The sequence below is a fragment of the Miniopterus schreibersii genome (assembly GCF_964146895.1).
Source record: "Miniopterus schreibersii genome assembly, chromosome: 10".
Classification (NCBI taxonomy): domain Eukaryota; kingdom Metazoa; phylum Chordata; class Mammalia; order Chiroptera; family Miniopteridae; genus Miniopterus; species Miniopterus schreibersii.
The window spans coordinates 30,069,830-30,097,303 of record NC_138110.1 but is presented as its reverse complement, the minus strand read 5'-3'; the positions used below and the strand labels follow the sequence as shown (position 1 = coordinate 30,097,303).

Genomic DNA, 27,474 nt, shown 5'->3' with positions numbered 1-27,474 from the left:
TTGAAGTGGCAGCAGTGTGGAGGCTCAGGCTTCTCTGGGAACTTAAAAGAGGAAGACCAGACAGAGGGTAAGAGCCTAAAGGTGTCCGCCTGGTGACAAGGAGGCCTGAATTGAGGTCTGGAAGGCTTCAGTATGTGTACTGATAGCCCTGTTGTGGGTTGGATGTCTGATAGCTGTTGCAGAAGGCCAGGGCTCTCGCTGGCAGGATCCTTCTCAGCTTCGTGTTAAATGGTGGGCTCCTTGATTTCGATTTCTATAGTCGTTGTAGAGATGGTGCATTGGGAAATCATCCCTCGAACACTTGGGCTGTGCAGTTGCCTCTATGTGCCTTAATTATAGACAGCACAGTCACATTTTAGTTGTGTGTTGCCCTGTGGGACAAAATGTACCTACTCCTAGACATGCGGACTCATCGAATTTGTTTGGTCGAGCTAGAAGGGACCTTGGTCAAGTTACAGTGACACGTTGCATGATGGAAAAAGAAAAGTCCTTCCTCTCACCCCCTCCAGAACCAGAAAGGCCAAGCCAAGTTCTGCTAAGTTAGGATTTTTTATTCCAGTTCATGGAGTCAGTGAATTCTGAGGAATCGAATAATAAAGTACTGATTACAGAGTGTTTCCTCTGTGAGTCATGGTGTGAGAGAGTGTCATTATTTTCACAATTTAGAACTGTCATTGCCAGGGACTGGAATACTCAGCAACTTCCAGACACTGGACATTCCATATGTTCTTGGAACACCCTCTCCTGCTCCCATCCCCCACTCCCCTTTCCTGTTCATGCTGTTTCATGTGATGTGTTTGCAAGGTTGTGGTTCAAACATCCTTCTAAATAGGTGGCATTTTTAGAGCTGAAAAGAGCTTGTGGAGGCCAACAGGTTTGTTGTTTTTTTTTTTCCTTTCAAGGTATATTCATGATCATAGATTTATCATACACAAAAAATATATTGCTATGTTTAGCTCAAAAGAGGCAAATTTCCCTCTTTTACAATTCCTAGAGGATTTTGTTTCTTGTCTCTTAAAAACAGATTTTCTCTACTAGATTGTTTTCATCACATGATTTTCTTACATTGGCATTTGGACTTCAGACATCAATACACCTCTTTTTCACACAACCTATTACTGTGTCTCACCTATGTGTTTGCGGAGGAAAACTACAGGCAACTTCCCAAGAAATGAGAATTTGGTGGAAAAATTTTGTTTGCTAAATTTATATTTTAACTTTTCTTTTAAAATATTTATGGACCTCCCTCCAAAATTACAAAAATATACATAGACTTTCTGTATGTCCTTAACCCAGTTTCCCAATTGTTAACATCTGATTAACTATACTGTAAACCATAGTACAAGTATCAAAACCAGGAAATTCATATTGTGACGATACTATTAACTATTCTATATTCTTCTTCTTTTTTTTTTAAATATATCTTTATTGATTTCAGGGAGAGGAAAGGAGAGGGAGAGAGAGAGAGAGAGACAGAAACATCAGTGATGAGAGAGTCATTGATCGGCTGCCTCCTGCATGCCCCCGACTGGGGATCGAACCCACAACCCGGGCATGTGCTCTGACCAGGAATCAAAACCTGATCGCCTGGATCCTAGGTCGACGCTCAACTGCTGAGCCACACCCGGCCGAGCTCTATATTCTTTATTCAGATTTTGTCAGTTATCTAATCCATTTAGATAATCCATGCTTTTCCAGATGACCTGGGGGACACGGGCTGCTGCTCATGGTGGTGAATCAAGGAGAGGGAGAGAGAGAGAGAGAGAGAGAAACATCAGTGATGAGAGAGTCATTGATCCGCTGCCTCCTGCATGCCCCCGACGGAGGATTGAACCCGCAACCCTCTTATTTTAGGGAAAGAGCTTGGGGTAGGGGTGGGAGGTGGGTTCCAAACTTCTGGGTTTGAGCCCTGCCTTGAGTTTTGGCGGTATGACTCCTAAGCAGGCGTTTTATTTTATCTCTGAAAAATGAGAATAATAAATACTAATGTATGGAAAATACATTTCATGGTGTCTGGTGTGGTGGACATGGTTGGTCTGAGGAGTAAATAAATCATCAATAGAGTGGTCCACAGTGAAAGTTATTTCCCTTCTCCACTCCCCCATCCTGTTCAATTTATTTGAAGAAGAAGGATGGATGCTAAATCATTCCACTGACTGACCATGAGGCTGTGTGTAAAATTCGTATAAAAATAAGCTTTGTTTCACTTCAGTATTTGATGGTCTGGCTTATGGCAGGATTATGAAGTTCTGGGCCTGTGCCTCATCTCAGGTTTCCTCTTTCCAATTAAGGATGCCCTGTTGGTGAGTCCCAAGAATCTTGGCTGTTTCCAGGTAGTTACCAATGAGGCTTTACCTGATTAGCCATAGCAGTGGCGATTGTAGTGTCCTGGATCTTAACTTCACTTGGGCCGAAACTGAAGTTGCAAATTTCTTCTAAATCAATGAATATAGAGTTCTTAACTCTAATCCAGGGTTCTCCAGTGCTTTCTGTTTCATCCATAGCAATGAATTTTTCCTGCAGGCTTCTGTTGATGATCTGATGTCCTGGCTCCTCCACTGGGTTAGGCTCCAAGGACAGGAATGTGTTGTTAGGACCCCAGATATTAAAGGGTTCAGAATTGCTGAAGAGCTGCCCATGGTTAATCCTGCTGTGAATACAGGACTGATCCACGTGAGCAAAGGGTTTGAAAACCAGGCCTCAAAGTGTGCAGTTGTTACTCAAGGCAGGCCCATGGGAATTCAGAACACCAGGAACCTGGTCTCCCTGCAGCCCAGAAGGGCCCTGGGAGTATCAGAATGATGGATCGTGGTGAGAGACAGCCTGAAACCACCAGCAACACGAGAAGCCAGCAAGAGAGTCAGGCTGTCTTTTAACAGCTTTAAATCTATGTATTGATTTCTCCTACTCAGCGGCCTAAGCCTCTGTAGGCATTTTCCTTTTCCAACACCCTGTCTCATCAGAATTGGATATTGCTCCCTGGGGGGGTCATGGGATAATGCCTCATTGGCAGGTTTTGCCTCACTTTAATCTACATGTCCCAAATTGAACCCCCTTTGAATGGAAAGGCTTTGCAAGTCAGTAAGGATCTGCAAGAAGAGAGAATTCAGAGAGGTGTCCTGGTTGGGGAGGCTATGAAATCATATCTTGTCCAAGGTCGGTCCTGAAGGAATGCTGCCCGGTTCACCCCGGCCAGTTCATACACAAACTCAATTCAAGTTTTTGTTACTCCCCCTCCCCATGTATTCCTTGGGTGCTTAGTGTAAATTAGTGCTCTGAAATTGTCAAATGTATCTATCTCCCTCCACCAGAATAGAGGCCTTACTCATCTATCTAGTGCGTAACCTGTAACCTTCCTCAATACGAAAGCATCTAATGGGGAAGAGAACGGCTGCCTGGGCTCAGGTGGGGAGAGGAAAGGCTGCCTTGTCCCTTTGCTGGGAAGGTGGCATGTGTGGGAGGAAGCCCTCAGGCCTTTGCCCTGAACCTGCTGTGGCCACCAAAAAGCCATTTCCACACAGCACCTGGGGCAGCTCTTTCTCTTCTGGATTTGAGATGAATTTCTATCAAAGACCACAGCGTCTTCACAATGCAGAGGTCACACGGGTGTCTCCAGGAGGAGCGGGGCAGCACCTTAACTGCCTGCCTCCATCAGAATGTTGTTGAAATCTTTTCTTATTTTCTGAACTTTACTTGAGAAACCCATTCGAATTGTGCCTTTCTAAGGTATCTTGATGAATAGAAATGTAGTATCTCATTTCCCAGACCTTTGAGTAAGAACAATGCTCAGGATGAAGCACGTTAACCCTGTGGATTAACCCGGTGTCACTGTGGGTCCCCAGGGATATGAGCATGGGGGCCCAGGCCAGAGTGTCTCTCAAGATGCCATCATCCACGTGACTTTGTTCTTAGTCTGGGGACATGATTTTGATCTGGCCTTGGTGTACGGTAGCCACATCTGGGCATCACCAGATTGACCTTGCCTAATTTGATGTTTTGTCTTTTTTTCCACACGAGCTGCTGTTTATCAATAGGATGGCAAGACTGGTGTGGAACACATGCTTCTCTTGACCTTTAGCATGACTCTCAAAGGGTTGGTGGAGATGGGGAAGGGATGGGTGCTCCAGCCTCAGGAAATACTAAAAAATACGGCAAAAGCTAGTTAATGTCTCGAGGTGGCTATTGCAGCAATACTTATAATGAAAATATCTCTGTGCTGTTTAGACAGCCCCCTCCCCCTAAACCCTGGCAGCCCAGCCTGGGGGACAGGGCCTTAAATCACTGTCCCTCCTTCCCCTCTTGCTGGGCCCAGTGAAGCTCCAGGCAGAATGTGTGGGGCAGCTCAGGACAGGGTGCCTGCCAACATGCTGGAAGCAAGCCTGCGTGTGACCTCTGGCTGTCCCTGGGGGCTGCCCATAGCTGGTCTTGCAACAGGATTGTTCTGGGTGCCTTTCCTTGCTGTGATCCCTGACCCCTCTGAGGCCTTACCTCCTTGCACCTTCTGCGACCAAACATACAGACAACCTCTATCTGTTTCCTTGACTCAACCCAGGACTCTCCTATTCCCCCCACTTCCACACCCTGCCCTGGCCCCTTGCTCCTTCAAGACAGCCATCTCTCTTTTCTGGGAGTGATGGGAAGAACTCCTTTACTCTGAGGCCTCACAGGGTATTTGCACTTACAAGATGATCTAAGAGCACAATATTTTAACCAAAGTAGTTAATCGCTGATGGTAGAATTTCAGGTTGCATAGTGAGGACATGCTAGCGATATGTAGGTGCACTGAATTTCTTTCCGTGGCCCTCAGATCACATCGCCTTCAAGCTGCCCACATTTCCTGTGTTTAAAGGCAATTCTATCACTGGGCTTGACTGCTAGATAACTGAAAGGGAATGGCACACATATACTTTAAGTTTTTATTATGTTTATAAGACAAAACATACAAAGAAGGCACAAAATATTAAGTATATAGTTTGAATAATTTTTGGTACTATTAAATTCTTAATTTTCTTTACATCCCTACTGCATTATGCCTTACATGCCCTTGTTATCTCAACATTATAAGTATAGTGTGGAGACTCTAAGGGCTTAAGGCATCTGCCTAGTATCTCAGAGCCAGAAAGCAGGATTGGAACTCAAGTTCATCTGACCTGAGTTTAGTTACTGTGTTAATTATTTTCCTCACTTTTGTTCCCTTCTTCCCCAACTTGTTCCACAGACTTACTACAGGAGATAATTAAATGCATTCTAAAATAGTCACAAAATTTAAAGCTTAAAAAAACTTTCAATATTTTATGCTTGGTTAGAATTCTTGGAATTTAAAAAATGACAATTCTTTCCTCTTGTTCTGATATACGTAATAATTAGTTTGTCCAGGAAAGTTTTCTTGGTGCGTGTATCTTGGAAAGAATTTTTCCCTAAATAATTCTTATTTTAAGTCCAATTTTATTATTGAAGAATACCCAGAGTGGGTAAATAAATGCTCAGGTTTTTAGATGATAATCATAATGAAAGTGACCATAGTCTATTTTGTTGTTTTTGCTTTTTTGGAGTCATGTTTTTATTATAGTTTGATTAAGGAAAGAAAATTCCACATTTGATGAACAGCTAGTGATAAATCTGGGAACAGAATTAATGGGAAAGAGAAGACAGCCAGTGGGGCTCCCAGGGGGGATGGGGAAGACTGAGGGCTACAGGGGTTCTGATGTAAAATCATCTATAATGTTTTGAGGTGAAGTGATTAAGATAGAAAAGTGTTTGGACTGATATTCAGAGCTCATTTTTCAGGAAAATCACTGAATTAGAGAATATTCAGAACACATGGATTTATTATATTTTTTAAAATTTTTAATTAACTGTAGGTATGTGAAGTAACTGCTTAATGAGCCATGAACTCAGAAAAGCTGACCCTGGCTTCCAAAATCTTGCGTCTTCCATAAGAATAATTTATAATCACTTTCATTCATTTATTTGTTCCTACTATAATAATCTTTCAGTCTAGTTTCTTTTTACAAGCTAAACATACCCACGTTTACATTATGACTTTTCTTAGCAAACCACTTTGATTTCTTTCCTTACTCTCAGAGAAAAAACACCTCAATCAGTTGGAAAACAAATATTTACAAGCCTGGTGTGACATCCAAATAAATCTAATGCATATTTCATGGTCCTGCAGTGCCCATCACAAACTATAATGTGAAGGGTAGAGGAAAGAGAAAAGTCATTTACAAAAAATTAGTCTTAAAATATGCAGCCGAGGTCACAGGTCTCAGAGTAGATGATCCCGAGGTATGTGTCACCTTAGGAAGCCAGCACCCAGCAGGTCCTGTCTTGGGGTGATACCATGATAAAGAAAGAATCCAGCAGCCAAATGTCATTGCAAAAGAGCTAAAATTGGTTCTTTACTTTCTTCCAAATGAATTAAAGTACCCCTTCCTCTCCTGTCCATGACTATCAGAACTCAAAGATGCTAGGGTGGAAAATCCAAAAAAATGTGCGCTTCCTCCCCACCCAGCCCATGGTGTTGCCCTTCTTACCTTTTTTCTCTCTCCTTCAGCACTTTGGGGAGTAGACTGACTTAGCCAGTTGGGTAAACGCTCAGACTTTTGCCTCTCTCTCCTTTCTTCTCCCCATGTCCTGGATTCTGCACACCCAGATTCAGAAAGCTGCCTGGCAGGAGCCCAGCCCCGCACAGGGCAAAGTCTACATTCTCTGTGATGGGAGGGAGTGTTCCAGGTTCCAGGCTAACAGTCCTGACCCATCCCACTTGTGGCACTTGTTTGTCAGAGATGACATGTATTCAGAATGAACTTGTCTGGGTAAGAATGAAATTTGCCACTGCAGTTGCTCAGCACAGACGTCACACCACCCAGCTCTCCCAGTTCCTTTCTTTCCTGCCCGTGATTCCTTCTCCCTGCTTTGCCCCTGGAAGTGTCTCTCCTGTCACTCTACATTCAGCAGCCTCACTGGCTTGCAAGTTCCTATGAGCCAGGCTCAGGGGTTTCATGCAGGGTCCCCACTTACCCTCGGAGCAACTGGCCACCATGAAACTGTGATTGCAGCTCGTTGTCACCAGGAAGAGGAGAATTATGAAGGCGCCTGTTGGCATTTTTGGGGCCACAAGTGTTGCGGACATTAATGCTTTAATCTTAAAGGCATCTCATGAGCCTTTTTTGTTTCTATGCTACCTTTCCAGAGCTGTAGGATCTAACAGCAGGAGGTTAAAGAAGCAGGCCTGTCTGGCTTGAAATTATTCACTATTTATTGTCAGTGCCCCTCAAGAAAAGAAGTCCAAAGAATTTATTTGAGAAATCAGAAGAAAACCAGAGGTGGCTATCTTGTATCTCTGCTAGAATTTTTATTTTATTGTATTGTATTAAGAACATTTAACATGAGATCAATTCTTTTAACACATTTTTAAGTGTATAGTATTGTTAACTACAGGCACGATGTTGTTCAGCAGATTTCTAGAATTTACTCATCTTGTTTAACTGAAACTTTATGCCCAGCCCTGGACAACCACCATTCTATTATTTGCTTGCATGAGTTTGAGTATTTTAGATACCTCATTTAAGTGGAATCATACAGCATTCGTTCTTCTGTTACTGGTTTATTTTACTTAGCATAATATCCTCCAGGTTCATCCATGTTGTCACATATTACAGGCTTTCCTTTTTTTAAAAAAGGAATTTCTGTGTGTGTGTGTGTGTGTGTGTGTGTGTGTGTGTGAGACACTTTCTTTATGCATATATCCATTGATGGACACTTAGGTTGTTTGCATATCTTGGCTATTGTGAATGATGCTGCAGTGAACATGGGCATGCAGATATCTCTTCAAAATTCTGATTTTAATTCTTTTAGATAAATTCTCAGAAGTAGGATTGCTGGATAAAATGGTGCAGGTGCTATGGAAAACGGAAAGGATGGAGGTTTCTCAAAAAATTACTTTGGCCAGATTTCTTCTTGGTCAAGCTTGATTCTAGCTTGGCATTGCCCAGATCACATACTAGATCACATATTGGATGAAAGGTTCAGCTTAATGTATCCCTGGGTAATAAAACACCTTTTGTTTGGCAAAGGTTTAAATTTACATGGCGACTTGTTCCCCTGACAATGTAAGGTGGGTCATGTTAGAACTGAGAAAGAGATGGCTAGTGAGAAGGGAGGCTCTGGTCTTCACCATTGTCCTGGGACCCCACAATCTGGTTCCATCTCCCACTGCTGTCTGCTAGGGCAGAATGTGTGTGCTCCTCAGTGTTCCCCACAAAGTGCCTCTTAAGACTTTAGACCTGGTTTTGCTTTCATGAAGCAATACCCCCGTGGGGACGTGAGTGTCGCCTACACATGTTAACTGGGTGTGATCACAGGGCCTGGAAAGGGCTGGGCTGGGAGTCAGAAAATGTCAGAATATAGGATGTCCTCCTTGCTTTTCTGTGTATCTGTTATGAATTTGTCCCTGAATTCTGACAGAGCTAAAAAAAAAAATAAAAAATATCTCAACCTAGATGCACCCGAAATTCCGGCAGTTCAGTTTTTTTCTTGACTTTTCCTGGAGCCCATTCCTCCAACCTCTTTGTCCTGCCTCCACAGTCCACCTCCCCCCTTTTGGGCTTATGTCTGGGACATAGTTGGTGGTTTCCTGAGTCTTTGACATGGCAAAGGGTGCCCCAGCATCTAACTTTTCCTTTTAAAACTTTGAACCAGTCCTTTCTGCAGCTCTGACCCGCACCCAACTTTCCGCCTCGTGAACTGACTTGCTGCTGCTCGCACTCACTGAGGTTTCAGCTTTCTCAAGTCTGCAAAGCCAGAGCAAGGCCCACGTATCCCTGTTTCCTTTTCAAACCCACCAATAGGAGGTTCACTCGCTAAGGGACAGAGGCATAAACCCACAAGAACAAAGAAACTGGAGAGGAAATGACAGTAGAACAGGGGGGTCAGGCATATTTCTGAAAGTGGACTGAATGTATGCATTCACACTGCCATGTTGAACTGGAAGTCACTTCAGTTTCTTTCCTGATTTCCCAGTTTATATGTCTTGCAGTCACTCTTCCAGAACCTTCCCACTGGCAGAGCTCCTGCAGCGAGTCTGTCTCCCTGCTTCTGGCAGGGAGCCCACCCAAGGTGCTCATTTATATCCAGCCTTGTAAGCCTTAACCCAGGGAGGAGTCTGTTGTCAAGGATTGTTTGCATTTGAGAACAAAAATGGTTATGGAAGGCCTTGGCCGGGTGGCTCGGTTGGTTGGAGTGTCGTCCCATACACCAAAAAGGTTGCACATTTGATTCCCATCAGGGCTCATGCCTAGGTGGTGGGTTTGATCTTCAGTGGGGTTTACATGGGAGGCAATGGATGGATGTTTCTCTTTCACATTGATGTCTCTGTTTCTGTCTCTCTTCCTCTCCCTCCTCTCTCCCTTCCTCCCTTTCTAAAATCAATAAAAACATAACTTTGGGTGAGGATTTAAAAAAATGGTTATGGAAGTATCTTGGGATGGAGCTGGAAGAATAAGGGGAGAACATTTCGAGTGTTTCACAGTAATCTTTTGTTTTGATCATATCTATGCAATAATAATCTATTACCATTCTTTTCGAGGAAAAACTTTTTAATATGATTTTATTACAAGAGGTTTGTTTTTCATTTAGACAGGTGCTGTAAATATCTGTGAAACTTCGGTTTTCTTTCTTAAGCTGAAGGGATCACAGGTACATAAATGCCTTTCATATTGGAAGGAACCAAAGAACTAAAAAAAATAGATTAAAATATAAACCATATTGTAGGTCATCCTGCCTTCCAGAGGCTCTGAGATGAGTCAGCAATTATTGGCACACATATTTCACTGTTTTCTGCATATGTTTTCATGTTGACCACACGCATCTTCATTCGGGCTGTAGCTACCGTTCGGGGAGATGGTAGAAACAGATAGATGGGCGTGTGGCCTTCAGGAGAGTGGCAGTTTCATCTCTTCCGTCCCAGTCTCTCTCCATGTGGCATGTTAATGGCAGGAGCCACCTGCCAGACAGCATCTCCCAGGTGCTGCACCCAAGTTCAGAAGCTCTGCCTGTAAATACTTCCAAGTCCACGTGCACCCCGAGCCTGCATTGGCATTTGGATCTGCCACCCCTGAGGGCCTGTACTTTTCCGATATTTCCCAGGCCCCCTGTGGAGTTAATGGGGCTCTGTTCCTGTTGAACTCCTTTTGTCCGGAGCAGTGAACAGTGACAGGTGAGTCTGCTCCTGGGCCCCTGGTGCAGTTAAAATTAACTGCAGGCCTCAAACAATTCTTTTAGCTATGCATGATTTTCCATCTTTGCAGGACCTTTGATGGTCTGTGATGAATCAACCTCTGACAGTGATGGGAAAGGAGTAATTTTCTGACAAATGCAAAAGGTGGCCCTCAAACGGGGGTTCAGGCTGTAGACTGTATTAGCTGCACCAGGTAGGGGTTCACTGTAAGTTGGACATGCTAATATTTTCCTTTTCTTCTTGAGAGAGAAAGAAAAGGCAGTTGATTATAATGTATTAGGAGGTATTTTGAAAAGACATGGCCACTTCTTGTAAAAAAGTGTGTGTTCTTATGTCATAGGTAAGAATGGAATAGGGAAGTTGGACTGTAGAAGTCATTCAGCCTATAATTTTCTAACTATTCAATGAGGCCCTCAGGGTTCATTGGGGGAAGGGGTTGTTGATGGAGGGGGTGGGGAAAGGTTTCCACCCTGTGGGCCTCCCAGCGGGGACAGTGTCGGTTATGGGGTCAGAGAGGGACCCATTTCCACTGCCTTCCTGCTTTGAGCTCTCTGAGCTGCACCACAATTCCTGAGAGAGCCCTGCGTGAAGTCCAGGGCTGTGTACATGCCCCAGTTCTTGCCTGTTCATGTGAAGCAGGACTACAAAATGACAAATGCCACCCTCCCTCTGTCCTGGGGTGACTCCTCACAGCACCATGTAGTGTTGATGAATATAAATCTGAGAAGAAAGACACTGGAGTGTAAGTATTTCTCCGTTTGAAGAAGGACTGTGTTTCCCCTTTCCACACTTGCAGAGAAGAGCCGGAGAGAGATGAGAAAGGCTAAATGGAACATAGAGCTACAGGTTACACCCAGCAGGTCGGGAAGTAGCAAGTGGGGAGGAGAGAGGTTTTACGGGAACAGTTGCCAAGATGTATATACATGGGTAAGAGAGAGAGGTGAAGAAAACTTTGAGGGCGTTTTGCTGTGTGTTGATGTCTGTTCAAGAAATTTCAACATGTATTTAAAAAGCCACTGAGGATTACTATGCTGTTCGACTTGCATTTTTTCTTGATTTAATTTTTCCATCACTATTTATCCCTTCTCCCCCCCCCCCCCCCCCCGCTGTCTGATTGGTCTGATCAAGACACTAAGACCTGCATCAGAGGGTGGTTGTGGTCAGAGGGTGGTTGTGGCTAGTGCAGGAAGAGGTGCCTGTGAAGGGCCCACCATGGAGCAGATGGTTATTAAATTCACTACTTGGTCCTATTCCATCCCCTCACCTGTGGATCAGGGAAAGTGAAGTCTCTCTGGAATCTGAGTTGCAAGTACTGACTCCTGGGTCGTAGCAGATGAGTTGTTGGAAGGGATGAGATGGGTGAGGTGCACAAGGTGGGGACTGAGAGGGAGGGATCCGATAGCTAGTGGCAGGGGTGTCCCTGCAGAGTAGAAGAGGGCAGGGCTTGGGAGGTGCCTTTGAGTAAGTCCTCAGAAGCTTCGCTGCTTCTCCCTCCCGCTCTGGGGTCGTGGCCCACTTCCTTTTCCATTGCCACCATCCATTCCTTCCTGGAGGGTTTCTTTCCTTCCTCTGAGGGACAAATCTTCTCACCATTTCTCTCTCTCCACTTTTTCCTAAAGGGAGAGGGACTATTTTGATTTCTGATGCACCAACATGGTAGGCACACACACGGGGAGCAAAAGGATTTTCCTCTCCCAGTCTCCTTTTTTCCATTAGATTGTTACTAAGAGAATAAAGTTTGTAACTGCCGGCTAAGGTTGGGCGAACCTGACTTTGAACTCAGGCTGGTCTTATTCCAAGATTTATATTTACCCACTTTGCCTCCTGGTTTGACAGTGACTTGGCTTATGACTCAATGCTTGCCTGGTATTGGAACCTCAATCAGAGGTATTTGAGGACTTAAGGACTCTGAGAAGACTCAAGGATTACCCATTTCTGCCTCTCTTAGCTTCTAAGTTTGCTTATGTGGGCCGGCCTGGGAACTCATCCAACACAGGCAACATTGCTTTCTTAGGGAAATTTCTTTTAATTTAAAGTAACTAATTTACCAATAAGTTCTTGGAAGGTAAGTAGTTTGCCTTGCAGATTTGGGGTTCTGCCTGTCTGTTGTGCAAGAAACAGCAGGATTCCAGCAAGGAATGGGTAACGTAGTGGGAAGAGTACTGCCCTAGGAGTTGGAAGGCCTCTGCTTTAGTCATGGATCTGTCACAAATTACTGGGAACCTGAGCCAGTTCCTCCTAAGCTTGAGCTTGTCATTTCTTTTTCAATAAATTCAAGTTGGACTAGAAGATCTTAAAGGTCCCTTTCAGATCTAAGAACCTAGGCTCCATGTAGGATAATATCCAAAAGTGAAAGTAGTTTTGGTAACGCTTACATGATCTTATACAACCTGTTTTTATTAAAGTTGCTTTATCTTTTTTTTTTTTTTTTTCTTCAGTAGAGAGTTCTGGGCTGCCTTCACTGTTCCTATGCCCTGGTCCATGGGATTGTTTACTGGCCAGATGCTATAAAAAAAAAAAAAGGAGCTACGCCTCCTGGGGGCTTTGGTGACGCTGTTTGGGTGCAAGCAAGTAGATTCCCCTCTAGCTGCCTCGTTTTAGTTCTCTCATCTTTGATGTAGTCGATGGTTAAAAGTCAAATTATTTCAGATTATCTGTTACTGACCCTTGAAGGTTCCCAGTAGTTTAAAGGCGGCAACAAATGATGATCTGTCTGTTGCACACCAACCCAGGGCAACTCTGATTTGCATGATTGCTGGACATTTTTTTAAGATTGACAGCTTTGTTAATGGGAATTTTTATCTCCAGAGCTTACCTAATTTTTATCTCCAGAGTTAAACAATTTCAGTAAAATCCAAATTAGTTAGGTGATTGTCTTTGGTTTCCATTATCTCTGTACAGTTAGAATTGCATACCTAGGAATTCCTTTCTGATAGTCTCTTGCAGGCCATGACAAACATTTAGCCCAAGCGTGAACTTATCTGCAGAAAATATAAATGTTCTCAGCATTTTCTTGTGTTTTTTGGGGTAAGAGACATTGGGAGTTGGGAAAATTAAGTCCAGTAATTTCTTGAAAGTGTTTCATAGATGGATAGATTAATAATATAATAATTGTCTTTAATGTTTACTGATAACATATTCAGAGCCATAAATTCACTCAAAATAGGTTAAACTAAAAAGAAACCCACAGTATTGATGGAAATGTCTTCACTCAGTGATAGAGCAGGTAGTTTTTTCAATGAGATTAAATAAGAGAAAGGAACCAATAATTTTATTTAGTCAGAAGAGCCTTCTGTTTTCAGTAGCTGGCATTCGACTAGGACCATATCTGTGGTCAGGTTGATAATTCTCTTGGGAAACATGCCACTCTCCTTGAATTTTCAGATGATTGTGTCCATACTGACGTGTGGAAGAAATGAACTGCGTGCCTCTCTGATAAAAGATATCTGGGGAAAGGATTAGTAAAGTACAAGTCAGTTACAGAGCAATAAACATTCCTTTCATTAATAATGTTCCAATGGTTCCTGAAGGACATTTCGCTGCTCTTAAAATTCTTCCAGGAGAGACTCTGAATGGTAGCAGCACACTTACTGCTGTTTGAGATGTGCAGCAAGGCTCACCTCGGGGTACCTCTGGGGGCTGAGCACGTGCTGTGCTGTGGGATGCGGCCTGGGCCCCAGCACCCAGGGGGCTCGGGCCAGGGGCAGATTAGCTCCTGTGGGGTGAGTCAGGTCCAGCCAGGGAAACTTGGGTCGAGAAGATAGAAATTCCATCAACACCCAGTTAAGAGACATTGCATTTCTTTTCCTTTGGAGACTGCCAGTGCGATAACTTGCAGAAGTGGAAAGGATCTGTGTGCAAGTGGAGAAAGAGAGAGAGTGCCAGAGACACAGGGTCGGGAGGGGGATGTGGATGGGTCACCTAGGGGAACAAGGCCTAGGATGAGTTAGAGACGGGAAGGGAGGCCCCCGGGAGTAGGTGGTGGTGGGTTGGTCAATGGAAGCAAGAACAAAGACCCCTCTCTCAGCCCCTTTCTTTGCCCTCCCTTTGTCTCTCTACTCCTCCCCCCTTTCTTTGGTACTGTTGGCCCTGAACATACCTAGGCTAGCTGCCCTCCCATCCCCACACACAAACACACACAGAACAGACACAGGCAAACTATCATGAAATGTTTTAAACTTTTAAAATAAAAATAAAATTAATATATATGGTGCAACAGTTTTAGGTAAAAAATAGACAAGGGTGGATATCAGAACTTTAGAGGAGCACACACAGTGATATTTGTGGCCACCTTCCTGTTCCCGTGGGTCCAGAAGTGACCTAGGGTTACACGAGGCCTAGGCTGACTAGAGGGGGAGACTGTAGTTGGCTGGCTTCTGCAGAGCCCTGGGGTGGGAGCCAAGAGTTAGCACAGGCAGTGCAGCCTGCCTTCCGCCCCTCTGGAGGTCCTTCTAACTTCCTGATCTGTCCCTGGCACAGCCTTCCAGGGTTGTAATGGAAGAAAGTGTGGCCAATACCCTCCCAATATTTCTAGGTTCATCAAACATCTGTTAGAGTTTGTTGATGTAAACAAGGATCCCAAGGAACTTTTCTCTCAAAAGACAACACACTTACTGATTGATCCTGGATTCTCAGAATGCTGTGTTACGAATGATTCTGAGGCTGTGTCTGGGCTCAGTGAATTCAGTTAAGTGGTACCTGCCATGAGGATAGTGGGAGAGAGATGTGGATTCTCTTTTTCCTTTCCTGATCGAAGTTCTTCTAAATCACATTAAGCTTAGATTTTCCTTCCTCTCTTCTCCATGTATACATACATTTTGCCTAACACTGAGATTGGATCTGACCTCAATTCTAAAGCATAAAATTAGAGCAAGTCCTCAAAGTAGATAATACTTGTCAGTTGCTTTTAGACAGTCTGGCTTTCCCACCCTCTTGCATGCCTATTTCCCCTGCCTTCTCCCCATCTCCCCATAATACAAGTCTCAAGAAATAAAGTCGCGTTAGCTCTCTGACTTGGAGCTGCCACATCCCTGGGGCATTACTGTGGTCCATGCTTTTCCCAGGGAGAGGGAGACTCTTAGGCTACCTCACATGGACAGAGTTCACTGTAAAGAGGTGAATTTGCCTTCCAGCCCTGCATGAGCCCTTATCTGGATTTGGCCACCTGGGCTGGTCTTCCCAGACCCTGTTCACTCCTGCTGACCAGCGAGTCCAGTTGTTTAAAGATGGTGGAGAAGACACTGCATTCCGGGCGGGAGACCCTCGGAAAATAAGAGTCGCAAGCACCAGCCTCTCCTGGGCGCCCCCACCTTCACCTTTGTCTTATGAGGCTGAAGTACTTTCTGTGCTTTTTGTTCCGCTTCTCCAGTGATCTAGTAATTTTGGCAACTACACTCTACAGAATAATTTGTTTTCTGGGATGGTTAGAAAGTCATTTGTGAAGAGGATCTTCAACAGTTAAAGCTAGAAAGGCCCTCTCCCGTGTGCCCTGTGTTCCTGAGAGAGAGAAACACCCTGCAGGTGGGAGGCCGTACCACCACCCTGTGGCTGCCCCTCGGTGCTGCTCCAATTTGGACAGAGGCATGAGGTGGCCCTGCCCAACTCCCACAGGATTGGCGTGAGGGGGTCAAGGGCAGAGGCTCTGGGCTCTGACTGCCTGGATTCAGATTCCAATTCCTCAGTTTATAGCAGGGGGTGGGGGTCATGTGACTTTCCTATCCTCAGTTTGCTCATTTACAAAACAGTGTTACAAATGGTGTTACAAAACACCATTCCCCCTTACAGGACTACCCTGAGGATCCATTAAGAGCACATGCAAAGTCCTCATCACACTGTCCAGCATCCTAGAAGCGCTCAGTGCTGGCCTTTGTGTCACTGAGTGAACGGTGCCCCTGTCCTCAAAGACGAGCTCCACTTATTCACATCCAGCCCTGATAAGACTTGGGGGTGCTCATGTTTTGGGCGAGGTGATGAGATGATACCAGACACCATCTATGGCGTCGGTGCCACACTGCAGACCTGGCGGAAAAGAAGATACTTTTAAAAACAAATTCAAATGGCAAGAAACCCTGAGAGAGATTTGCACAGCCTGAAGGCAGAGGGTGGGCCTGTCCTCAGCTGGACAGTTAGAGGGCCCCCAGACTCCTGCACACTCCCCCTCCCACTATATACTGGCATGAAAACAGGCTCTGTGTGAAGCTTCTGTGTGTGAGTGTGTGTGTGTGTGTGTGTGTGTGTGTGTGGAGGGAAAACAAAATGAGAATACTAACTCGGTAGGAGCCAGATTCACCACTGGCAGGGCCCCGGTCTGGCCACATAGTCTCTGCTGTCCCACCTTAAAGACCCTGCGATAGTGTAGCCATACCTCTGGGTAATGCAGCAGAGAGGTCCAGACTGGGCCAAGGAGTTCAGGGCCTGCGAGGGGAAAATGTGGTGCTAAGAATAGCCAGCCAGACAAGGTGATAAGGACCCAGATGGTCAGGGACGTCAGTTGGGGACAGGGAAGGCGGAGGTGGTGGGGAAAGAACAGGGTGATAAGATAGGGACTGAGACACAGGAATGCACAGCTGGGGCTCTGGAGATGGCTGTGGGTGCATGCTGTCGACAAGGGTGCCCCCGACAGCTGTGGGAGAGGGAGCGGCCCAGAGCCCTCTCTGGGTGTGCCCCATGAGCCAGTTCAAAGGAAGGGCGAGCTGACAGACTGAGCAGTCGCTCAATTTCAGAGGCAGTAAGATTTTAGTGATCACAGACTCTACCCCACCCCAGTACTTATGGGGGAGAAATCTGTGACTCCTGAAGGCATCCCTTCGAGGTAGATGGCAGAGCTTAGTATAGCCCCAGCCCTTCTGGCTCTTCCTATAGGGTTCCTGCTCCCACGCCCAAACCAGGCCCTCCTGTGGCTGCCAGTCTCCACCCCAGTCCCGGAGCCCAGGGCACCTCCAGGTGGGGGTGGCAAGAATGCAGGCCTTATTAATCCCACAGATGAACATTGAGTACCTCTGGGCTGCAGGTCTGGGCCTTGTCGCTGGGGATATAATGGGAAATACACCAGACAAGGCCTGCACCTTCCTGGAGCTGGGGAAGAAGGGAGCAGAGACAGCCACCTAAGTATTGATGATGGTGCTGCCTTCAGATGGTGACAAGTGCCAGGAAGGAGACTCAGTAACCTGGGGCTGATTCTGTTCTGCCTCAGGACGTTGGCCTTGCTGTATGTATGTGGGGGTCTTTCCTCTTAGAACTGTGACCACTCTGATGCTTCCTGAGAACTGGGTGAAATTTTCTGCTTTACACATGCCCCTGGCCCCTACTCTAGCTTCCAGCCTGGCACCAGGTTCAGAGCTGCATGCAGAGTACTGACCCTCCTGGGGCTGGACGATTATTGTTGACTCTGTCTCTCCAAAACTTAAGGACATGTTTCCCCATGGTTAGGTTCTGTGGATTTGGGCACAGATGAAGGGCCTGTGCAAACCACACTCAGAGATCCCCGGGCCTCATTGACAACCTCGGTCACCAAGCCAGCCGTTGTCTGGCCTAGTGCTGTGACTGGGAGGAGGGCAGCCGCTCCAGAGCATTCGACCCACCCTTGGCCCCACACCCTGCAGGCTGGCCAAGGTCCGCTCAAGGTATCTACCTCCTTGTTCTTAGGTTGTAGGGATACAAAGTGATATGTGTAGGACACAAAAACCAAACTGCTTCATAAGCTCTCAGAAATCAAACCCTTCCTACACAGCCATCGCCCGACCAACGGGCAGCTGATACCAACATGAAAGTAACTTGGCAGGAATGTCAGGTTTGATGGGGGGTTGTAACCAGTCGCATTTGGTTTGATCATAATGGGAAGCCAGTTGGTGCTGACCAGGTTTTAAAAGCAGTTGAATGTTCTGAGTGTGGGCTTTCGCAGGCCCCGAGGGAGGTTCTTGGAGGTTATGGGGTGGCAGTGGGTCTGTGGGGGAAGCTCCACGGCTCTGTGGCTGAGCCAGAATAAGCATTATTGTTTCCACAAATCAAGCCATTTTCATGCATATTTCCCCCTGTGTCCTGATCTATGTAATTATGGAATGCATATGTGTGGGAAGGAGTCTTTGGAAAACGAGTTCCTGTTCTTTGTCAAGAGGCTGACCTAAAAGTTTAGGAAATTGGTTCAAGAGGAAATTCTGTAGTGGAGAGCTGGCAGGAATTCCAGATGGTAGGAGAGGGTGGGGTGTCCCGGGCAGGGGCCTTGTCTGCTTTGCTGAGTCTCTTTGGACCCTGGCAAAGGTCAGATGCAGAGCAATTGCACAAAGAATAGGTGTGAGCACAGGGGGGCTGTTAGCATACTCTTCTAAAGTCAGGAGACTGTGCATGGGGTTTCTGTTCTGCCATTGAGCAGGACTGTGCCCTCTTTTGGTCCACCACGGTCTCCTCCACGCTTAACAGTAGCCTGGCACATAGTAGGTGTTCAATAAATATTAGTGCTATGAATGAGCATCCCATAGTCTCCATGTCCTCTGTTGCTTCAGGCATAATGCAAACTGGATTAGCTCAGAGATGGCAAAGGATTTTATTGGTCTTGTCTGAGACAGTTGTCTTGTAGGACAGAATAGCTTAGCAGAGATGGTTGTGAGGCACAGATGTGGAAGGGAAGGTGGAGGAGTGGTGGCAGAGTGAGCACTTCCTATCAGGCTTTGTCATGTCCTTTCTGCTCTCTAAAACCTATACAGTTCTATAATTGTATAGCATTAATCTATTTAAAGTTCATTATTCCAAGAGAGTTTTACTGGGGATGGTGCTCAGTGATCTGTACAGACACTGGATTCACTGAGTGACTTAATGAGAGAGGCACCCTGTCTCCAGAGGTAGCCAGATTCCTGCTTAGCTCTGGGTCATTCGGCAGAGTGTCACAGTCCCCTGGATACTGATGTTCTCACTGGCAATAAGGGATGAAATGGCCAAGGTGATGTCGTTGGAAATGAAGTAACATGTGGAGAGCTGGCAGGTGGTAGGTGTTGAGTGACTGCTAAGTAGCTGACAGCTTCACCCCTGTCTAATGACACCTTCTCGTGGAAAGACAATGGTGTATGATGTAGGAGGCCTGCTTTACTTCTCTGAGTGGAGACTTGAAGGCTTTCAGTCCTGGTTTTGAACGCCCACAAGTATCTCCTTGTGGCTCACATATTGCAGCATCCCAGAGTTAACAGTGCTAATGCATTTCTGCCATAAAAATAAAAAGGCAGAGGGTGTTCACTTTTTTGAGGGGGTGGCTTTGAGAACTTGAGGAAGCTACCTCCGGCTCTGCCCAGCCAGTCCCAGGAGGCAGAGGAAAACGAGTTTGCGCCCCGTGGACGCTGTCAGGGGTGAAATGAGCTGGTGAAAGCCACGCTGCCTCCTGGTGAACTCGTAGTCTCTCACCACAGCCCCATGCCCCATGCCCCAGCACGCACTCCAGTCTGACCCCAGCTGGCTTCATTCTGCTTCATGATGTGATGCGCTCTCTCCAGGATTCCTGTGGTCGCCTCTTCTCCCCAAAGGCTGCAAGGTTGTTATGGGCGGAAACCACCCCTTATGCTTCCCTCGGTCATCCTATATTCACTGCAAGTGGTAGTCACCAACTGCCCTGTACTAGTGGCCCCCAGGCTCCTCCTGAGCACTGGCCTCATTCAGAACAAAGAGCAGTCCATGCAATTAGGATCCAAACAATGGTCTATTGAGTGCTTCTCCAAGTAAAGGCTCCTTTTGTCCGGATTGCTGACTTTGGAAAGTTCTTCTTGAGGTTTAGCTGTAGGAAATTAGAATCACCAGGGCAAAGACAGTAAAAGAGAGCTTCTCTGTGGGAAAGTGGCCCTATTTAAAGGTGGTTGTTTTTCTATTACTCCCACAATTGCTTGCCTGTCTATCCACAGTATAAGGAATATTTTCTTTGCAGCACACGGGAAGGTTGTTTTAGGGACATAGATTCCACAGTGCAATTTTGTTTCCACCCCAGGGAGTTTTACGTAAACTAGATGATATGAGTAATGATTTTCAGAGATTTTTGTGGACAACAACAAAATAGCTGTGAAAGAATCAAACCAGGTAGAGAGTCAATTGCTGTTTCCAATTATTTTAGTGCTCAGGGTTCCCAGGACCTCAGCAAATTGTCCAACTCAGGTAATGATGTTGCTTGAAAAAGTGGGAATCTCTAATAAAAAAACGAAGAGTGGTAAATGCAAATTCCATTGCTTGATTGTGCTTATTTTATCGTAATCTTAATTTATAAGTTATTTGCCCTACATGCTTCCCATTAGAGATGCAACCTTTATGGACTTTCAAGCATGAGTTAGTGTCTGGTAGCGTTTTGGGCTAATGCTGCTGAAGGCTTTTTGTGAGCAAGTTGGGGATTGTTGATTCGAATATAATGGCAGCCAGCTTCGCGGCAATTCAGTGCAGGCGACTCTCACATCATTCTTGTTTTATGGATGAAAAAACCAACTTGTCCAAGGTCTCATATTTTATAAGTGAAGGAGCTACAACTTTAAAAAAAAGCTTTATTGAGATAAAATTTAATACCATAAAAGTCAGCCTTTTAAAGTATACAATTTAATGGATTTTGGTGTATCTACAAAGTTGCGCGACCATCTCCAATGTCTAATTCCCAAACATTTCCGTCACTCCTAAAGGAAACCTCATACCCATTAGCAGTCACTGCTCATTCCCTGTCTTCCCCTCCACAGCCTTAGGTAGGTAACCACTAATCTTTCTGTCTCTCTGCATTGCCTGTTCTGGGCAATTCATATAAGAGAGCCATATAATAGTTGGTCTTTCACTTAGCTTCTTTCACTTAGCATACTGTTTCTGAACTTCATCTGCACTGTAACATATTGCTACCTCATTCTTTTTGTTGCCGAATAGTATTCCATTGTATATATATACCATATTTCATGTATCCATTTATCAGTTGATGAACACGTGGGTTGTGTTCACTGTTTTGGCTATTCTGAAAAAATACTGCTGTGAACATTGTGTGGGCCTAAGGAGCTAGAATTTGAACCTGGCTCTCAACACCCCTGCCATCTGCATGTGGTTGTCACTAATACTTTGCATCTCCTCCAAAGAAAATAGGATTTTGCAACAGGCAGAGTCCTTAGAGATGATCAAATTCAAGTCTGAGTTTCCTTCATTTGAAGGTAGGACACCAGCCCAGGGAAATGAAACGTGGTGCGCTGATCTGGCTACTCAAAGTGTGGTTCTTGGACCAGCAGCACCAGCTTCTTCTGGGATCGGGTTAGAAATGCAGAATCTCAGATCCCACCCAAAACCTCCGAGTTAGAACCTGCATTTTCACATGATCCCTGCTCCTGAAAGTTGGAGAAGTACTGCTGAGTCACACATAGCAGGGGCTAGAGCAGTGCTTTTCCAGTTTCTAGTCTAGCGGGACCTTTACTCTTTAGGATGTTTTCAGAATGCACTGTTCTATAAAATATTACTGATTTCCTCACTGCATCAAGGAATGAAATATGAAGAAACCAATAGCACTGACTCAGTGGAAGAGGTGAAACCTAAAGGAAATTTAGGTTTCCTAAATTTTAGGAAAATTTTATTTTAAAATAAAATATTTTATTTTAAATTGATATTTTAGCCTTACCCTTCATCGTTTTCAGTGTCTTGCTAATCTTTCCAGTCCCCTGCGCCAGCTGTGTCTAACCTCCCTCTGCAACATTTCCATCCCACAGGAATGTATCAGTGGCTCTGAGAATACCTTGATACAGAAAGTTCTTTTCTTCAGAACACATGTTTTATGAGGCATCCTTGAGTAGAAGTAATACTTGTGTATTAGGCAGGGTTTTTTCGGAGAAACAGACCAATAGAATGTACACACATATAACAGGAGGGATTTATTATAGGAATTGCCTCACACAATTATGGAGAACAGGCATCCCAACATAGGCCGTCTGCAAGATGGAGAACCAGGAAAGTCGACAATATAATCTGGTCTAAATTCGAAGGCCTGGGAACCAGTGGAGCTGATGGTGTGAGTCCTGGTCTGAGTCCAAAGGCCTGACAACCAGGAGTGCTGATGTCCCAGGGCAGGAGGAGATGGATGTCCCAGCTCAGGCATAAAGAGAATAGATTCACTCTTCCTTTGTTTTTTTTTTTTTTCTCTCTATTCAGGCCATCAATGGATTGGATGATGCCCACTGCATTCATGAGGGCAGATGATCTTAACTCAATCTACTGATTCAAATGCTAATCTCTTCCAGAAACATCCTCTCAGATACACCCAGAAAGAATGTTTCACTGGCTCTCTGTCATCCCTCAGCCCACTCAAGTTGACACATAAAATTGATCATCACAACTTGGAACCTATTTTGGGAAACGAATTCGATCCCAATATTGCTGATCCCACATCCCACCCTTCCTCTGTGTTATGGTCATATGGCCGTGACGTCCAAGTTTCTGTTTAAGTATTTGGTTCTTGTACTTCTAACTTCCTTCTTCCGTTGACCCTGAACAGTTAAGTAAAGATGGAGTTTAGGAAACCATATGTCTTCTAATTTCTACGCAACATAGAACAATAAAAAGACCTTCAAGGCACTTAGAGATCCCTAAGGAACCATCTTGATTTTTGGTTAAGCTTGTAAAACAGGAAAAATTGTACTCCAGAAGCTTTAGCTGTGTTTTCCCCCCCTGACTCCACTATGTCTGAGGGAACATGGTTCCCTTTGCTTTGTCTCATAAGTTAGTTTGGCTCCTAGGAGGGATGCTGTCAGTGATGGTGATGGGAATGTGCCCTGGGAGGGAGGGAAATAGGATTGAGACATTGATGTTACGTCCATAGGTTTTTGCAAATAACTTAAAGACAATTCTTGTCCTATCTGGGCCACCATTTGGGCCATATCCTTGTAATTGGCTGCTGAGTTTCTAGAGTGGGAGGCAGACTACAAACTGAGCACTGGAGCTGCTTTCCTGCAGCTGGCAGCCAGGGCCTGAGGAGCTGTGGAGAATGGGGCTGTGGGTGGGGCAGCCCTGGAGGCCCCAGGGAAGAACCTTAAGGTGGCTCGCGTTTGGCTCGGTTGTCCCAGCAATACTTCCTAGACCACCTCTGCCTCAGACCTGGCCTGAGCCACTAGGGAGGGAAAGGCTTATGAAGCCAGGAGACCAGATGCAGGTCTCTGGCTCAGAGTGGATTCCTGAGGCCTGTGGTGCCCTGGCTGGCTGTGCCTTCTGGATGCTGGAAAGTGTGCCCACTTTTTCTTTAAGCTGAGGTCAGAGCTGCCTGGAGCTGCTGACCACTCTTGGCTAGTGCTAGGCTCAGCTCAGTTTTCACAGTCTTTTGAGGAGGTCGAATATCCTGTGGCTCTAAGGAGGGTAGGGATAGTACAAGAATATTCTAGGGGTCAAGGCCTCTAGGCTTTTCACATTCTCAGCATTTTGGGAAATGTTGGGGTCTTGTGTGCTGCATCCAGTAGTAATACAAAATGTGCATATGTGGGTTGGGTGCAGTGGGGAGGGACTAGTGAGTTTTACTGGGGAAAAATCGTTCATCAAAAACATGGAGTTACCACCCTGGCTGGTGTTGCTCAGTGGTCGGAGCATTAGACCTTGCACCGAAGGGTCTCAGGTTCAGTTCCTGCCTCCTGTTGGGGCACATGCAGGAGGCAAACAGTTGATGTGTCTCTCTCACATTGATGTTTCTCTCCCTCTCTCCCTCTCTCCCTCTCCTCCTCTCTCCCTCTCCTCTCCCCCTGCCCCTCTTCCCCTCCCTCCCTTCCACTTTTTCTAAAAGCAATGGAAAAAATATCCTTGGGTGAGAATAAAAGAAAAGAAAAGAAAAGAAAAACATGGAGTTATCATATGACCCAGCCAGTCTACCCCTAGATATATACAGAGGTGGGCAAAAGTAGGTTTACAGTTGTGAGTATGTGAAACAGTTTATTCTTATATTATTATTTATTAATTGTATTATTTATTAACCTACTTTTGCCCACCCCTGTATGCCCAAGAGAACTGAAAATGCATGTCCACACAAAAACTTGAACGCAAATGTTCATAACAGCTTTATTTGTAAGGGTGAAAGGTGAAAACAATCTAAATGTCCCTCAGCTTCATGAATGGATAAATAAAATGTGGTATATCCAAATAATGGAATATTATTCAGCCATAAAAAGTGCTGAAGTGCCGATGCATGATACAACATTGAAAACATTAGGTTAAGTAAAAGAAGCTAAACAACCAATAAAAGGCCATATATTACATTATTCCATTTATATGAATTTCCCAGAATAGGCAAATGCATAAGACAGACAGTAAAGTAGTGGTTGCTTGGGGCTGGGAGGAGGGACCAGTGGGGAGTGACTGCTAATGGGTATAAGGCTTGTTTTTAGGGTTATGTAAATGTTCAACTTAGTGGTGATAGCTGCCCAACTTTGTGAATATACTAAAAATCATTAAGTGTACAGTTTAAAAGGGTGACTTTTTATCTTAAATAAGTATATCTCAATAAAACAATCCAAAAACCAAGATTTATGCCTTGTACTTGGAGAACGGAAGGACCTGGGACTACTTCTGTATTCCTTTATTTAACCTGGAAAGTGTTTTTACTTACAGGATGGGTGAAAGATTGTGTCTTTCATGACAGTGTTTCACCCACTCGCGCTGGGCCCCCAGGTGGCTCATTTCCTTTCTTAGCTCACATGTGGCTGTGCCCTCAGTTTTGATGGACCTGAGTGCTTATCTGTCCTTGGAGCCTTTAGCAGCTTTGTGCTGCCCCTGGGGCTAATCCACACCCAGATGGTGTCCTTCAGAACTCTGGTAGCTTGAGTGGCTGAAATTCTCGGCCACCTTGAAGTCTGTGCAGAGACCTCAACTGTGGGGTGGTGAAGACTGTGGCTGACATTCCTTATTGGCTGCCACAGAGGACATTTTATTTCTTTATTTCTTTTTTAAATCCTCACTCAAGGATATGTGGTTTGTTTTTTAAAATTGATTTTAGAGAGAGAGGAAGGGAGAAAGGGAGAGAAACATTGATTGGTTGCCTCTTATATGGGCCCTGACCGGGGATTGAACCTGCAACCTTTTGGTGTATTCAGCATGATGCTCCAACCAACTTAGCCACCCACCCAGGGCCACAGAGGACATTTAAAATAGTTAAGATAAGCAGTTCTTATCTCAGAGAGGGGTGAAGAAACATAAAAGGACGGACCTGCCATCAAAATCAAGATCAATAAAGTAGTTTCTTAGAAAGCTTCCCTAACATAATTGGGTGCAGAAACTATTATTTATGCTGCTTAGTTTAAATGTATATATGATGTTAATCTATTATTTATCAAATCTAGAGGAATATATAACAAAATTACAGAGTGAGATTATAGGAGACTATCTCATATAGATATATAATTGTAGTGTTCTATTATTTTTTTGGAATAATTGCAGCATTTTTTCACAGTGGGAATGTATTTTATAACCAGAGAAAATATACACATTTTAAAAGATAATAATGACCTATAATGTTATCTAAAACCTCTGCATTGAAAAAATGTGATTGAGAGAATTTACAGTATACTAGGTATGTTAAGAAAAACATGCCCCAAAGATTGGTCTAGATAAATTTATTTTTAAAAGCATTTTGCTAATACAGTTATTTATAGTTTATGAAGTTTGTTGGTTTGTTCACTTACTTGGTCTGTCTGTCAATCTGTCAGTCCTTTATTAAGCCCTGTTACTTGTCAGTCACAGTGCTGGAGGACACGGAGGTGCCCCAGCCATGGTGCCTGCGCTCCCCAAGCTCAGTTTTGCTGAGGTCACCTGCCCTGTTTCCACTGGGTGCTGCTGGTTAAGAAATGTCTGCCTAGGCTGCTGAGGGGCCCCCAAAGCATGTTCCTCTCTTCCTGGGGTAGGCAAGATGGTGCATCAGGTGGGCAGGAAGGAATCTCTGTCTCCAGTCCATGGATGCCCCTGTTGGCCACAGGATTCAGGGCCATGGGATGGAGCCTGAGGCCACACAGGGCAAGCTTCTTGTGCTCCTGCGGAAAAGGCAGGCAGGGCAGCCAGACGGAGAGGGGGAGAGCTCAGCTGCTGTGAATGAGGGAGTGGTTGGTGCTGTGGCTTCCCTCGCTGGTAAACTGGGCCTGACTCTAGAGGAGAGTGAGGAGAGCTCCTGAAGCTGGGATCATCCAAGGAGGGCTCCTAGGAAGTGGTGTCCTTTACAAGGGCTGGATCAGGGGAATTTTGGCCCCATGGGAAGTCTGGGAATGGTGAGACTGGTGGGGGAGCAGGGCTTTTAGCTTCCTCTTCCGTTGCCCCTTTGTTTGTCTCTTCCTGATTCTTCTCTATTTCCACTGATTGACCCCCCCCCATTCCCCTTCACTTGCCCTTAGTTGTCATTAATATTGAAATAAGTCATGTTCTATAATTTTCTATATTTATTGAATAACCTGAAGGCTCTTATTCTTAATTAAAAATACAGATATGCCATATGCTTTCTCTTTTTTCCCTCTGAAAAATCCCTTATTACAGGAAAGAAGTTAAATTTTTCTTCATCATTGTATTTGTTTTTATGGGTTAATGACCTTTAGGAGAAAAGGACTCATGAGGACTTTGGACTAGATAAAGTGACCTGATTGTAACGTGGTTCTATTTAAAAGCACTGGTTGTCCACATCAGGGTTGTGTGGCTTAACTCCTGACTCTCTCAGCATGAGCCTTAAAACTAATGAGGTAGTAAAACCTTGATGTGTGACTCGCCTCTGATAGCCAGACAGGACATGGTGGAGGCCAAGCCATCGAGGGGTGTGAGGGAGTGAGCCGGGAAGCCAGGGCAGGTCAACCCAGAGGGGACCCCCTTTCCCACAGCCCCGGGACCTGTGTGCGTGGGAAGGGCATATAGACTCGGATTCCTGGCTACCTGCCTAGAGCGACAGAGATGCCGTGGAAGAGGCAGTTTCTTTGAGACAGTACAACAGCGTTTTGTTCCCCGAGTGTCCTTTTCTCTAAGTCCCCTGAGACCGAAGATGAAAGGATCGGAATACTCAACTCTCCAAGATGTTGCTCAGGGCAAGGTCTGTCTTTTGGCCCCCCCAGAACTAGGAAAGAGCCGTAGAATTCTTGGCGTTTGTGTTTAAGTCAGACCGTAAGCCAGTTTGAGTCACTGAATCCTCACGATCAAAGAGGGCAATTCCACATCCTTTTGCCACTTCAAAGCAAGCCGTGGGAAAAATTAGGAATCTGGAAGCAAATTGTTTTTCTTTGATGTATAATTCAATCTCTTGACCTTTCTTCCTT

General features: G+C 45.0%; 1 protein-coding gene and 1 long non-coding RNA gene across 10 annotated transcripts in view; one reads left to right on the top strand and one right to left on the bottom strand.

The window, feature by feature from the left end:
- The window catches only part of FHOD3 (formin homology 2 domain containing 3), a 396,327-nt gene that overhangs the window by 110,812 nt on the left and 258,041 nt on the right, over nucleotides 1–27,474 (top strand). The window lies entirely within an intron of this gene.
- Nucleotides 1,416–6,638, bottom strand: LOC308562684. Its single transcript, XR_013999648.1, has 3 exons — nucleotides 6,537–6,638; nucleotides 2,356–2,568; nucleotides 1,416–1,720 (listed from the first exon to the last, which is right to left on the bottom strand). It is a non-coding gene; the product is annotated as an uncharacterized lncRNA (long non-coding RNA).